Below are 13,918 nucleotides of genomic sequence, written 5' to 3' on the forward strand. Positions count from 1 at the left end.
TCTTCCTGGTTTGATTCACCATGTGCAACGCTGAATTCAGTTTTATCTGTTGTTTAACTTTAGTTGTTTTTTTAATAGACACAGAACATAGAGCAACATGAGCAGTAGAACAGTGTCACAGTACATCTCAGTGACCAGACATTATTTTCCACTATATCTCCAGGCAATTTACATTCTTGTGGGATTTGCTAAAAGGGATTATTTTGCACAGCAGGTTGAGTGTGTTTCATCACTTTACACAGGTAATGAATGTGTGTGTGGGATGAGGGAGCAATGGGGGTGAGCTCATATCTGAAAGTACAATATACCATTAAGTATGTCCATTTTGTAATGTACTACTCCTTTTGCAGGTGTAGTGAGAAAGTCAGTTTTTTCATCTCAAATCTCCTTGATAACTTTAATCCAGTTATCTAGTGTAGGTGCATCTTTCTGAAACCATTTAACAACCTATCGGCTGTGAGTTAAAACAAAAACAACAAACACTGAATAAGAAAACCCACTGGATTCATATTCACATTTTATTTCCATTTCTTCAAAGTTCACATCTGTTCATACAAGATTTTTAATGTCACATTTTCAAAACAAGCCGTCGTGTTCGTACTAAAGAATGAAACAAGCTTCTCTAAGATTCAATATGCAACCAGGGGACTGTTTGTCAGCTTCTCTCTAGGAACACAAATGGACACCAGATTTATTTTAACCTTCTATTTTTTGTGACAAACAGTGTGGACGGTGTTTAAACAGCAACGTTTCCTTTCAACTGGATGATACCTTGTGATTCTGGGCTCAAGCTGGACATCCTGAATGAGATCTCTCAGAGTCTTTCATGACTTCATCTCTCTAAGTTTTCACATGATGTAGAACTACGATCATTGAAACTTCCCACACGTTTCACAAGAATACGGCTTCTCACCTGTGTGAGTTCTCATGTGGACCAACAACTTCCTCTGTCGGTTGTAACTTTGATCACAGATTTCACAAAGGTTTTTCTTCCCATCAGACAGATCTTACCTTCTGACATAACTTATGTTTTCAACTGACAATTTCACCACATTTCCTCAAAACGAAGCTTTATTTCTTCAATCTGTGGAGGTTCTAGTTCTTCTGGTTCCTCTTTGATCTGTGGGGGTTCTGGTTCTTCTTGTTCTTCTTTTCCATTCCTCTCTTGTGTAACTTCATTTGAGGTTTCCAGATTATTTCCATCAGTTTGTGCTGACGATCAATCTCCACCTCGTACAGGACAATAGTTTGTTCCGACAGGGTAAAGAAGTTAGTTGCTGGGTGGTCAAGTCCCTCACAGAGTCGTGGAAATGGTCACTTTCTATCAGTCACTTCTACACCACCCTCCTCCTCTTTAATGTGTGGAGCTTCATGTTCCTCCTGCTCCACACTGGAGCTCATCTTCTGGTGACCAAGTGTTGCTGTGAACTCTCTGGAGAGAAACAAGACAAAAGTCACTGATGTGATGATGTGAATATTCTACAGTGAAGGATGGATGAGACAGGACAGGCTAAAGTTAAAACAGAAATGTTGAAAAACAAAAAGTCTGCTCCTTTCAATACAGCCGACAGCAGCTGTGGGGTTTAAAGAATAAAGGAGAAAAGTGTCTGGATGTGTTGGTGTGTTCTGGTTTGATACGGAAAAGAATCTCAGAAGATCTTCTTGGTCTCAGCTCATGTTTTATTGTCTCGTCAGGACGCATGAATGTTGAAACTTGAACAAGGACTCGAAATGTCGACAAGTGATGATAACAATTAAACTACAACAGGCCCCCAGTAGAGGGCATCACTGAGCAACATTTGTTTGTGGATGAGAGCAGAAGAGCCCTGGAGAAAAGGTTCAATTACATTGAACTTCCTGAGGCGGGGCTCTTCTAACATCGGAGTTATCAGTGTGTGTGTGTGTGTGTGTGTGTGTGTGTGTGTGTGTGTGTGTGTGTGTGTTTTGCATTTTTGGCTCTCAATAATTAAAAATTCCAACTGAATCGTCCTCTTCTTTGACGATTACCGTTCCTGTTTGCAAGGTTTCAGCTGCTATTTGGCAGCAATTTATTTTTTACACGTTCCCTGAGGTGGAAGTATGGTTCTGAATTCCTAAGCCTGTAGTCACAGTCGGGAATTAAAACATTGGGCTGTCCTAACATAGGCATTGAGCGCTCATGAGATTTAAAATAAAATCTTAGCACTAAGGTAATCTACAAATGGAGGAAAAAATGAGAAGGGTTGTTAAATACATCATTTCGCCCAAAATAATGGAAATGGTGATGGTTCCAATAAAGCCCAAGATTAAACACGAAAACAGATTTTCTCTTACTGGCCTCAGCCTTTTGTTTCTTCTCATTATCAAACTGAGCATCTGATCACCAAACAGTCATTTTCTATTGTGAATGTCAAGCATGGAGCACGTTAGGTGACATAATGAGATCGCAGAGTCCTGGACACAATGTTACTTACCTCTTCGAGTCATGATATCGGTGCTGCTGACTTCTGTTCTCATAGTTAAGTCAATTAATACGTTGAGTCCAAGCAGGGAGAACTTTTCTTGGGCTTCAATAGACAAAATATCCTCCTCTCGCTAGCTCGGTTTTGCAAACGAATCTGGCATTAACAAAGGTACTTTTGAGTTATATAGCACTCAGAGATCAAAGGAGAGCAAAGGAGATCAAGGGAGAGCAAAGGAGTGAACATTTGATCAAAGAAGATCAAAGGAGAGGCTCTTTACTCAATGTCTGATCTACCTCAAATGTATTAGGGACGTGTTGAAAAACCATAATCTACGAAAGAACTCTGTCTTGTGTCTTTTCTGTCAATAGACTACAAGTGCCATTAACCCCGATCACGAGACTTCGCACCTCTTGAGCCACCTCTCTTAAGACTGCACGGCAAAGAAAATGGAGTCTCCGTTTGGCCATCCCGCAGTCTCAACATCATCCCAGAAGCCTTCCTCAGCTTTAACATGGAATGGAACTCAGTATCTGCCTGCATCACCAGCACCCAGCCCGCCCTCCTCCAGGCCCTGTCAGCCTAATCACCTGCTCAGGCAGATCATCCAACGCTCCCTCACACACATCCTGTTTGAAAGGTGAGAATAACTTTACACACTTGTATGAAACCCACAGCCTGTTACCTTTTGATTATCTACATAGTGTAATTTAAGGTGTTTCTTCCAAAAAGATATTGCATACACACAATAGAATTTTACGATCAAGTCATAATATGCAACACGAGATGAGATGCATTTGAAATTCATGACCCTCAATTCCAATCACCAGTAAAATTTAAGTTAAAATTTCATTATATGTATGATTATCAGAGTATCCTGACCCACATTTGCAAAAACATTTGACTTTCACCATCATTTATTTTACAATAGTCACATGAAACTCTTGGCAGTTAAATGTGAGCGGCAGTCAAAGGTTGAGTGTTGATGTCACTATTTGTTCACTAACTCTTTTCATTTAAGGGTGTGTGAGTGTGAGGATTTGAAGATGTTAGAGAGTGAAGCTGCCAAACTTGTCGCAAGCATTGAGACGGAGATGTTGGACATTTTTCGAAACACCGACAACAAATACACCAACAAGTACAGAACTATACTGTTCAACATCAGGGACCCAAGAAATGAGGTTAGTTGATCGAACCCCTTTCAGTTTTAGAATCTCCACTCTACAGTTGACCAGGACTCATGATATGGAAGATGAGTTTTGTCCTCTATTCCCATAAATCTTGGGCTGGTTAGGGATTCCCATTGTAGCATTGATGCAAGAATTCATGACTGAGCAAGATCATGACACTGGCTGGTTCTTTGGCCAGTCATGAAAGGTCTAGTTCATTAAATATATTGTTTTGCATACTAAATATTAGCACAGTACTATAAACTCAATCGAAAACACGATCATGACTTTATCTTTGGTGTATCGTTCAGAAAAAGTTATCAAAATGAAAGAGGATGAATATACAGACTCACAAAAAGACCAGGATGTTGTGATGTGCCTCAAACTAGGAGATTATTCAATATATACATTTCATCCATCTTCTTTACATGCTGCCTTCAGTTTGTCATAATGAGACTAAAATTACAACAAAAAAACTGATTTTTATTTCCTGCATGTCAACCTCTCTTCTGTTTATCATACATTTTGAATTGATGCCAGTTGATTTCATATGATCTCAGGCCTGCAGAGTTTGACTTTATCTTGAAATATTCTCTTCTGTCTGATGTTAACACTGACTACAAGGTGTGTGGAGTGGCTTCAGGTTATCAACTGAGGTTTGACTGCTCTATTTTGTATCCTGGTCTAAATGAGCTGTACCTGTTGCTTGCAGTGTCAATAATCTGACAAGTTACATCACGGCCAAGTCTATACTTTAAATGTCCTGACAGAATCTCTGCATCAAGATCAGGAGTGAATTTAGTGGCTAAAACACTCACCAATTTCATCCCAATCACTTTGATATTTCCATGCACATCAAATAAAATCTCACCACCAAGTATTTACATGTTGAAACACCACCGCCTCTGGTGAAGAAACATCTGATCTCAATAAATAAATTCATTAGTTCAGTTTATGTTAGCGATTTCTAAAGTGTGTGTGTGTGTGTGTGTGTGTGTGTGTGTGTGTGTGTGTGTGTGTGTGTGTGTGTGTGTGTGTGTGTGTGTGTGTGTGTGTGTGTGTGTGTGTGTGTGTGTTCAGTGAAGTGTATCAGTGTGCAGCAGTCAGTTTCTGTTCAGTCTGACTGAGGGAGGTTTTTGTACGACGGTTTTTCATTGTGTGAACATTGATGTTTTTTGAAGATTTCCTGAGAACATTTAAAAGCAGGACGTTTCATTATCACTCCATCTCAGGAAGCATGGTAAACTGTTGACACAGTGTTATGGGAAGATGAGTGAATATACCATCTAGAAAAAGTTCCTCCTAAACAGTCCTTGTTAATCCAGCAGCTAAAGATTCACATCGAGCAATAACAGAACGACTGGAGGAGGTTTACGACATTTGAATGGAAGTTTTCAGTTTCACTGCTTGAGTCCCACATTTTTTAATGAATGAATGGTTTATTTCATTTACAGTGCAAAACTTAAAATTTGGTGCTTTCAGTTTATAGTACTGAAATGTTTTGACACTATGTTAAAAAATAAAAGGCTTATTTTTGCCTTTCCCTTAAAAAGTCCCAGAAAGTTACCCGGAACACCAGTAATACAAAATAAGAGAAAATAAGTCAAACTTGCTTCAAGTTATTTTTCTTAATCATTTCTGATTTCAGTGGTTTTACATTGTTGGCAACTTCCTGTGTTTGGTCACTTCCTGTCCTCTCCAGTCCAATCACAGCAGAGAATAGTCCCTCCTCTCTCCAAAGGCGGGCTCAAGCCTCCAGCCTCCAGCCTCCAGCCTCAGGATGCAGACACGTCCTGGCTCCATGTTTCCATATTAAAAGACGATTGTCTCTGAGTATCAGTGAAACCAACATGGAGGCAAAAGCACCTGGAAGAATGTAAACCTCTTGTCTCTGGAACAGTGAGGCTGGAAATGACAACATGGGAGAATTATCAAGTTAAAATACTTCAGCAACTACATTTTTAGAAATATGAACATCTAAGATGTTTAAAAAGATCTGTTGCACTTCCTTTTTGTATTGATTTTTTCAAATAAGTATATGAGTATGGTACATGCAGTCTTCTTATCTTACAAATACATTTCCAATATCCGTTTAGAAGGACATAAAAACAAAAAGAACCAAACAACTAAATGAAAACGTCAACAAATGTGGGACCTTCCCTTCTCTTCCTCCTCTTTTCCTCCTATTAATATAGTCTTTTGTCATTAAGTAAATGAAAACATAAATAAATAGATTATTGATAAATGAAACTTCTCTTTTCCATTCCTACTTTAAACAGCCGTCCCTCCATACAAACAGCCGTACTGAAGGTCTGTTAAAAAACCTTCCATCCAATCAAGAGAAGGAAAAAGAAAGAAAGATGGATGCCCTCCGTCTCCTTCCTAAAATGTATGTCTCCCTTTATACCTCTTTATTCTTCTCCCCCTTTCACCATGTGTCCAGACACCCGCTTCTTAAATTTCTAAATAATGTAATGAAATGATACTAAAACAAATCTGCTTAATGCAAACACAACAAGTAAATACCTTAGTTAGATATGTTAATTCAAATCAAAACAAACAAACCAGTAGATCTTAATGAGAGTGGTTTGTAAATAATGAACTAAGTCCCTTGTGGGGTGATTCTGTTTGAATCCTCCTTTGTATATAGGGAGACCACAGGTCTTCACATTCCTTCCCTTTGTTTTTGAACCTTGCTCTTCCTTCTTCCATATTCAGCACATCTTGGATTCTGTCCCACCATTGCTTTATGCAGGGGGGGTTTGGTTCCAGCCAGCACACTCCAATCTTTTATATTTGATTAATAAGTGATGTTCTAATCATTTTTTGATTCTTTGTTGAGACATTTTTGGGTAAAAAACCCAATAAAAATCATTTCAGGTCTAAATAAATGTTTTCATCCAAGATTCTTTTGATCTCTTTCTGTATATTTTTCCAATATTCTCTGAGTTTGGGACGGTACCAGAATATATGTCTCTAGTCTCCTACTGGACCACAACCCCTCCAGCATTTATCAGATGTTTTACTATATTTTGACATATTTAGTGGGACCAGAAAATCTTGTGTTTTTAATTTCCATTCACATTCTTTCCATATAAGGCTCCTAAACATTTGATGTCCTTCTTTAAATGATTCCCCCCAATTCTTCTTTCTTTCACTTTACTATTTCTATTTAAAGTTCATGTTGCTGTCTTGTTCAGCTGCTTTCTAAAGCTTTGAAATGACTTTCTTCTTCTTCTCCAGCTTGGTCATTAGTACTTTCTCTACTTCATTTGGTTCTTTACCTAAAAATTCCCATCCTTTGTGTTTTAGAAGACGGCTTCTAATTTGTAAGAATTGATCAAAGTCTTGTGTTGGCAGGTCAAATTCATTTTTAAGCTGCTCAAATGGTTTCATATTTTCCCTTTTTGAAAGGCCGTCCAATATAGAGCAGCCATTTGGATTCCCTCCGATGAAATCCCCCATTTATGGTTGAAGTTATAAAATCTAAATTCTTTCCTATTTTAGTCGCCCTGCAGATTGAACTAGACATTTTCATTGTCTTTTTTATTGCTGCTCATATTTTCATTGTTCCTTTAACACATTTGTTTTTTATCTTTAATTCATTCATTAGTTTTTTTGTAATAAAAAGGTAAACATTCTAATATTACGTTCAGGCATGAGATTTGTTCCATATCTCTCCATCCTGTCTCCTCATACTTATTTATGATTCTTAATTGTGCTGCCCAATAATATTTTTTTACGTTAGGTAAATTCAAACCTTTTTCTTTCGGGCACTGTAATAGTGTATACCTTACTCTTGGCTTTTTATTTCTCCAAATACATTTTGATATCAGTTTGTCTATTATCTTTTAAATGTTTCTTTTGGGAGCTGAATTGGTGAGGATTGGAAAAAAAATGGCTGCCTTGGCAAAACATTCATCCGGATTGTTTCAATTCTTCCTATAAGAGAATTGTATTACATTATTCTTGCAAGAAGAGACAAAGTCACAGTAGAACCTTTGCATGATTGTCCAAGAGTTATTCTTACTCTGAAGTCAGACAGCTCCTTCTTAAAGGCTGAATTGTTTTGAGTCTGCATTGAAGGTCAGCAAAAGTAGCACAGGGGTTCCAAAAGTGCTGACACGGGTCATCCTAGAACACAGACTGCAAAATTACACATCATTATTTATGAGACAAAACCAGATTTCTCTAACAATTAGTATCGTCTACAAAAAGGTCCTGCCAGATGTGATTTATAAGATCTGCCTTTAATGCCATAATTGCCTCTGGTGATTTTATTGAAATCAAATTACTAGTCTGAGTCATTTTAAAGCGGGAACTGTAGAAGTAATGTAACTTTTATTTTGTACTTTTTTGTCTCTCCAGAGCTCCAACTGCACCGTGGCTGTAGGGAAGAGCAGTTCTTTAAACTGGAAACAAACTCCAGTCTGGAGCAGGAAGAACCAGAACCTTCACAGATCAAAGAGGAACCAGAGCCTCCACAGAGCAAAGAGGAACCAGAAGAACCAGAACCTAGACAGATCAAAGAGGAACCAGAACCTCCAAAGAGCAAAGAGGAACCAAAAGAACCAGAACCTCTACAGATCAAAGAGGAACAAGAAGAACCAGAACCTCAACAGATCAAAGAGGAACCTGAAGAACCAGGACCTCCACAGATCAAAGAGGAACAAGAACCAGAACCTCAACAGATCAAAGAGGAACCAGTAGAACCAGATCCTCCACAGATCAAAAAGGAACCAGAACCTCCATGGATCAAAGGGGAGCCAGAAGAACCAGAACCTCCACAGATTGAGGAGCACCAGGAACTCGGTACCAGCAAGGAAGGAGAGCGGCTTCTACTGAAGTTTGAAGGTGATTCCTTTAGGGTTCCTTCTATTGAGGAGCAAAGTTCCCTGAGTGAACCAGAAGAAGTACCAGACACTGAGCAGTTCCTCTCTCATGACTCTGAAGTCCACGATGTGAAAAAACATGTTGACTCAGAATCAACTAGAAATGCAGAGATGAAAAGAAGAAGCATGTTTCAGAGTGATTGTGTGGACAAGTTCCCTGTGTCAGAGAAGCAGGCTGAATGTGAAAAGCTTCTTTGAGAGGAAACATGTGGAAATATTGTCGAGAAAAAACGTAAATTACGTCAGAATTTAACAACTCTCAATGATAAGAAGAAAAGTGGTGAAATCTTTGTTAAAAGTTACACCGGACAGGATGGTTTATTGGTGCAGAAGAGAACTCTCACAGGTGAGAAACCATTTTCTTGTGAAACATGTGAAAAACGTTTTGCTCAACAGAGAGATGTAATGACTCACAAGCGAACTCACACAGGTGAGAAGCCGTATTCTTGTGAAACATGTGGTAAACGCTTCAATCAACAGAGTAATTTGATGAAACACAAGAGAACTCACACAGGTGAGAAGCCATTTTCTTGTGAAACATGTGGGAAAAGTTTCAGTGGATCAAATGATTTGAAGATACACAAGAGAATACACACAGGTGAGAAGCCGTATTCTTGTGAAACATGCGGGAAAAGTTTCAGTGGATCAAATGATTTGAAGATACACAAGAGAATACACACAGGTGAGAAGCCGTATTCTTGTGAAACATGCGGGAAAACATTTTGTTCAGCAGTACCAACCGTCCGGGCTGTCAGTTCCAACCAGACCAACATCACGTCCTGGACAAAAACGTTCTCTTTTCTTACTGAAACAGTTCAGAGAAATGTATTTGTGAAAACGCTTGAAGTGAGAAATAAGCTGCAGTTGAAAAGTTAAAACGTTTTACAGAAGTGTCAGCTGTGAGGGGGTAAGAGTATGAACTCTCCTGCTGAACAAGCATTTTGTTCAGCAGCTGGCTGACGTCACCTCTGAACTTTTCTTCTTGTTCTTATGGGAGGATGCAGATGCCTTTAGCAGTCCCCAAAGTGCTTTACACTGTTGATCACATTCACACACCAATGGAGGCGGCGACCATGCAAGGCACTCAGTCCATCCACTGGGAGCAGTTTGGGGTTCAGTGTCTTGCTCAAGGACACTTGGACATGTGGACAGGTGGAGACGGGAATGGAGCTACAACAGATCTGGTTCAGGAAGTCCAGCTTGAGCCCAAAATCACAAGGTATCATCCAGTTTGAAGTCAACATTGCTGATTTAAACCCTGTTGAGACGCTTCAGGAAATCATTTAGTTTCTGGTTTGTCACCAAAATGAGAAGATTTCAATCAGTTTGGTTTCCATTTGTGTTGAACTGCACAGAGGCTGACAAAAGGTCCCTGCTTGATAATGAATCTTAAAGAAGCACATTTCATTATTAGTTCTAACAATGCTGCTTTTTGTGTTTTGAAAAATGTGAGGTAAAAAATCTTGTATGAGCAGATGTGAACTTTGAAGAAATGGAAGTAAAATGTTGACATTGAATCCAATGGCTTTTGTTATTCACTGTTTTTTATTTAACATGAATGAGTCGTAATTTCATTTTTCACTCTTTTTACACTACGTAGGAAAAACTACTGTTTGTTTACCTGCAACACGTACTGAACTACATACAGTATCATGAAAGTAAAACTCTTCAGTGGAAACATGCAATGATTTCCTCGTCTCAAACTATTTATTCTAACAACAACCACCAACAACAACAACCACCAACAACAAAAAAATGTATCTGATGTGGAATATTTTGACTTGAGTATGACATTTAAACTTCACGTTTCTTAAAGCACACTGTTGAGTGTTGAGACATTAGATGAGGCTGTTAAGCTTGTTAAGAAACAGCAAGTTGTGCAAAAAGACCATTTTAAATGAGATTTAAACCATTAAGTTCTTTCAATGACTTTAATCTTTAAGTAACTCATATTTTAAGATTTCTATATTGAAAAGTTTCTGAATTGTACAAATCTCTCATTGATTACATTTACACTACTAAGTACCACAGTCACACCATGTTTCAGTAGATGACAAAGGAAATTAAACCTCATGTATGAGACTGTCTGTTTGGTTTTACATTTTAAAACAGTATTTCAATGTTTCTAGACTGAGTTTTTGAAAGTGATGTTTCAGAAGTGCACAGAAAGTTTAAAAGTCTAGTGATTCTAACAATTGATATGTCTTGTGTAAAAGATGTAATAGATCGTATACTTAAGCAATTACTTATATATGCAATAGATCCCTTTTAACAGTTATTTTTCCTGACAGGATGAAAATAACCAAGGTGGTTCCAAGCTATAAAACTGTAGACAAATACATAATCTGAAATTCTAGAATTTGTTTCCTCAGTTTGAGAAAAAAACAACAACTTTAAAACATTATATGTAATATGACATATTTAAATCACACTTAATAGAACATTTGTTCCGACGTTTTCGGAGATTGTGCATCCAGACGGCTGGCTGAGATTTTTCTACAGTGGTTAAACATGAGATATAAAGTATTTTGTGTGAAACTTAATGGTGTCTGTGTGAATTTAAATTAGTTACTAAGCAAATCTGCTCGGCTGAGGGGGAAGATCATGTTCAAAGCTATTACATTTGACGTTAATGCTTAAAATGAGAGGTGAAGGTACTACTGACCACATTGCTTTGTCTTAACTGTGCAAATGTCTTCCACTCATTACACTGGAGGATGCTGTAGATTCAAACTAACACCATGTACTATCTTAATCAAGGGACAACTGAGGAAACCAAAGCCCTGATCCAGTGGCGAACTGACAATGAGTTCCTCTTCACAGGGAAGAGGAAGTCATCCAGATGTGGATGGGAGTGAGTGTTGTTTTTGAATGCTTGAATTATTGCATGCATATATATTCATCCATGTATAAATAACTTGAAGTGGTAGTGTGTAAGTCTTTTTGTTTTTATGTCCGTATCAGAGAGTTTGTGACAGGTCGGACGTGACGGCCAAACAGGCCAAGAAGAAGTGGGACAATTTGAAGGCCAAATACAAGGTAATCATATATGACACGTAACACAGACAACGGAACAGATGCAGTGGCCCTGAAAAGAAGTGAGCTTCAGCAGGGTGAGTATGTTTACACACTGAAGGTGCGCATACACAGTGGCACTAAGAGTTGCGAATATAATGTTCATATTCTCCCAATTCGCAACATTCCTGACAGATTAATGAGAGAAAGTGACGATGCCCAACGGCACAGAACCATGTAGGTGTCCGTGCATGATGGCCCGCCATGATTCGTCTTCATTTCGTGATATTAATTGTAACGCATGATAACTGTCCGTGACTCCTCTGACCTGAAGCATAAATTTAGGTGCAAATGGTGATCTGGGGTCAGGAATTGAGACGGTGCATTTTGTAACTTGTCTTTGTTTATGTGTAAACGCACCTTTAGCTTCTCAATGTATTAATTAATATATGTACTATTATTATTTTGATACTATTTTCAGGAGCTTAGGGACCCGCCAACGGGAAAAGGGGTCGAGGCAGGTAGTGTGACCGCTGCCACCTGGCAGTGGTATGGGGATATGGATGCTGCACTCCGGGGGCAACACTCCATCACTCCGCCCCTGGTTGTTGCTGCAAACCTCACTGCCACTACAGGTGGCGTTGTCAGCACTGTAGCCTCTACCTCTTCCACCCCAGACGAAGCCCCGGCCAGCCACAGAGTACAGAGGCGAGGGAGGGACAACGATGCTGTCCTGAAGGAGCAGGCGGAGAGAGAGGAGGAGAGGGAGAGGCAGTACATGGCGAGAGCACAGGAGAGAGAGAAAGCAGCGGAGGAAAGAGCTGAGAGATATCTCGCTCTGTTTGAAAAACGTGTAAATAAATTATGATTGACGAAATCCACCCGAGGCAATTTGTTCTGCAATGCAACTGTGTGTTTATTATTACACAAACAAAAAACATGTTACATCCAATATTGTACAGCCCTATACAATTATTTACAGTGATATGCTCTAATTTGTGAAAACAAGAAGTACAATATGATAAAAGATGAATAACAATAATGTTTACACCTATCTATCTCTCTATCTATCCCTATCTCCATCTATATACATACATTCACAATAGTGAGCATGACTACAACTACTTCCTGTCTAGATGTAGTCATGCTCACTGAGGCATGCAGGTCGCCCTTCAGGAGCAGACAGCTGGGCAGCGAGTCTCGCTCGCTTGCGTCTTCCTGCCAGGTCCCTCTGGTCGTCCTCAGCATCATCTGGGCCGTTTCCATCCTCCACCGCTGGACCATCCTCTGCCTCAATGATGTCACCTGCTGCAGCACAGATGTTGTGGAGGATGCAGCAGGCAGCAACCACCTTCGGTGCAAAGTCAGGACGATTTCCAGAGCTCTCAGGAAAATAGAGCGCCAACGGGTTTTCAAAACTCCAAAGGTGCGCTCTATTATATTTCTCCCTTTGGCGTGGTATGTGTTGTACCGGGCTTCAACCTGGCCTGTCAATCAAAATTCACATGGAAAACATTTGATATATTGTGATGTCATCATGGTAAGAAGTTGTTGTGTATCGTTAGTGTTCATGTTTGGGATTATTAAGCTAAAGCTTTCTTACTTGCAACAGGTTGCCGGTAAGGTGTCATTACGGAGACTGGGCGCTGCAGGCAGGGATACCCTCCATCACCCAGCAGGAAGTACCCAGCTGGGGTACAGAGCATTCTGGTACATGGGGCATCTGCACAGGACAAGGGCATCATGCACAGATCCCGGGTTGCCAATGTACACGTCAAGAAATGTCCCTTTGGCATCACAAATGCCCTGCAGGATGATGGAGGGGAAAAGTTTCCTGTTGTAATAACTTTTCTTTTGTTGCTCTGCAGGAGGAACAACTTGTACGTGGCATCCATCAATGGCCCCAGCAGCACGGCAGAATGCCTGATGGCCGGCCAGGCGGACAAAAGCAGCTCCGATGTCCTCCATCTCCTCCTGTCTGGGAAAGTGGATCACTGTATGGATGATGGTCATGAGATCGTCAGCAGTGTTGTGGATGATCCGCCACACTGTTGTTTGTGGCACAGAAAAGACGTCTGCTGTGACTCCATAGGAGGCGCCACAGGCAAGCCAGTAAATGGTCACCAGCACCTCCAGCTCATGACTCCATCCATGGGTTTTTTCCCGGGGCAGCATTTGTGTGAGCCTCACGATGCTCTCCCTGGAAACCCTGAAGGCTGGTGTCACGTCCCCTCCAGAGAAGAAAGGGTCCAGGATAGGCACAGTGTTATTAACCTGTGCATATCGCTGCAGGGGCCTCTGCTCCTGGTAAATAAAAGAGAGAATTTTAGAAAAGTTTAAAAACATGTCATTGTTTTGAAGTTCATGTTTCTCACTTTCTAACTTATTTGTGCTTTTACTT

This window comes from Lipophrys pholis (genome assembly GCF_963383615.2).
Source record: "Lipophrys pholis genome assembly, chromosome: 12".
NCBI lineage: Eukaryota > Metazoa > Chordata > Actinopteri > Blenniiformes > Blenniidae > Lipophrys > Lipophrys pholis.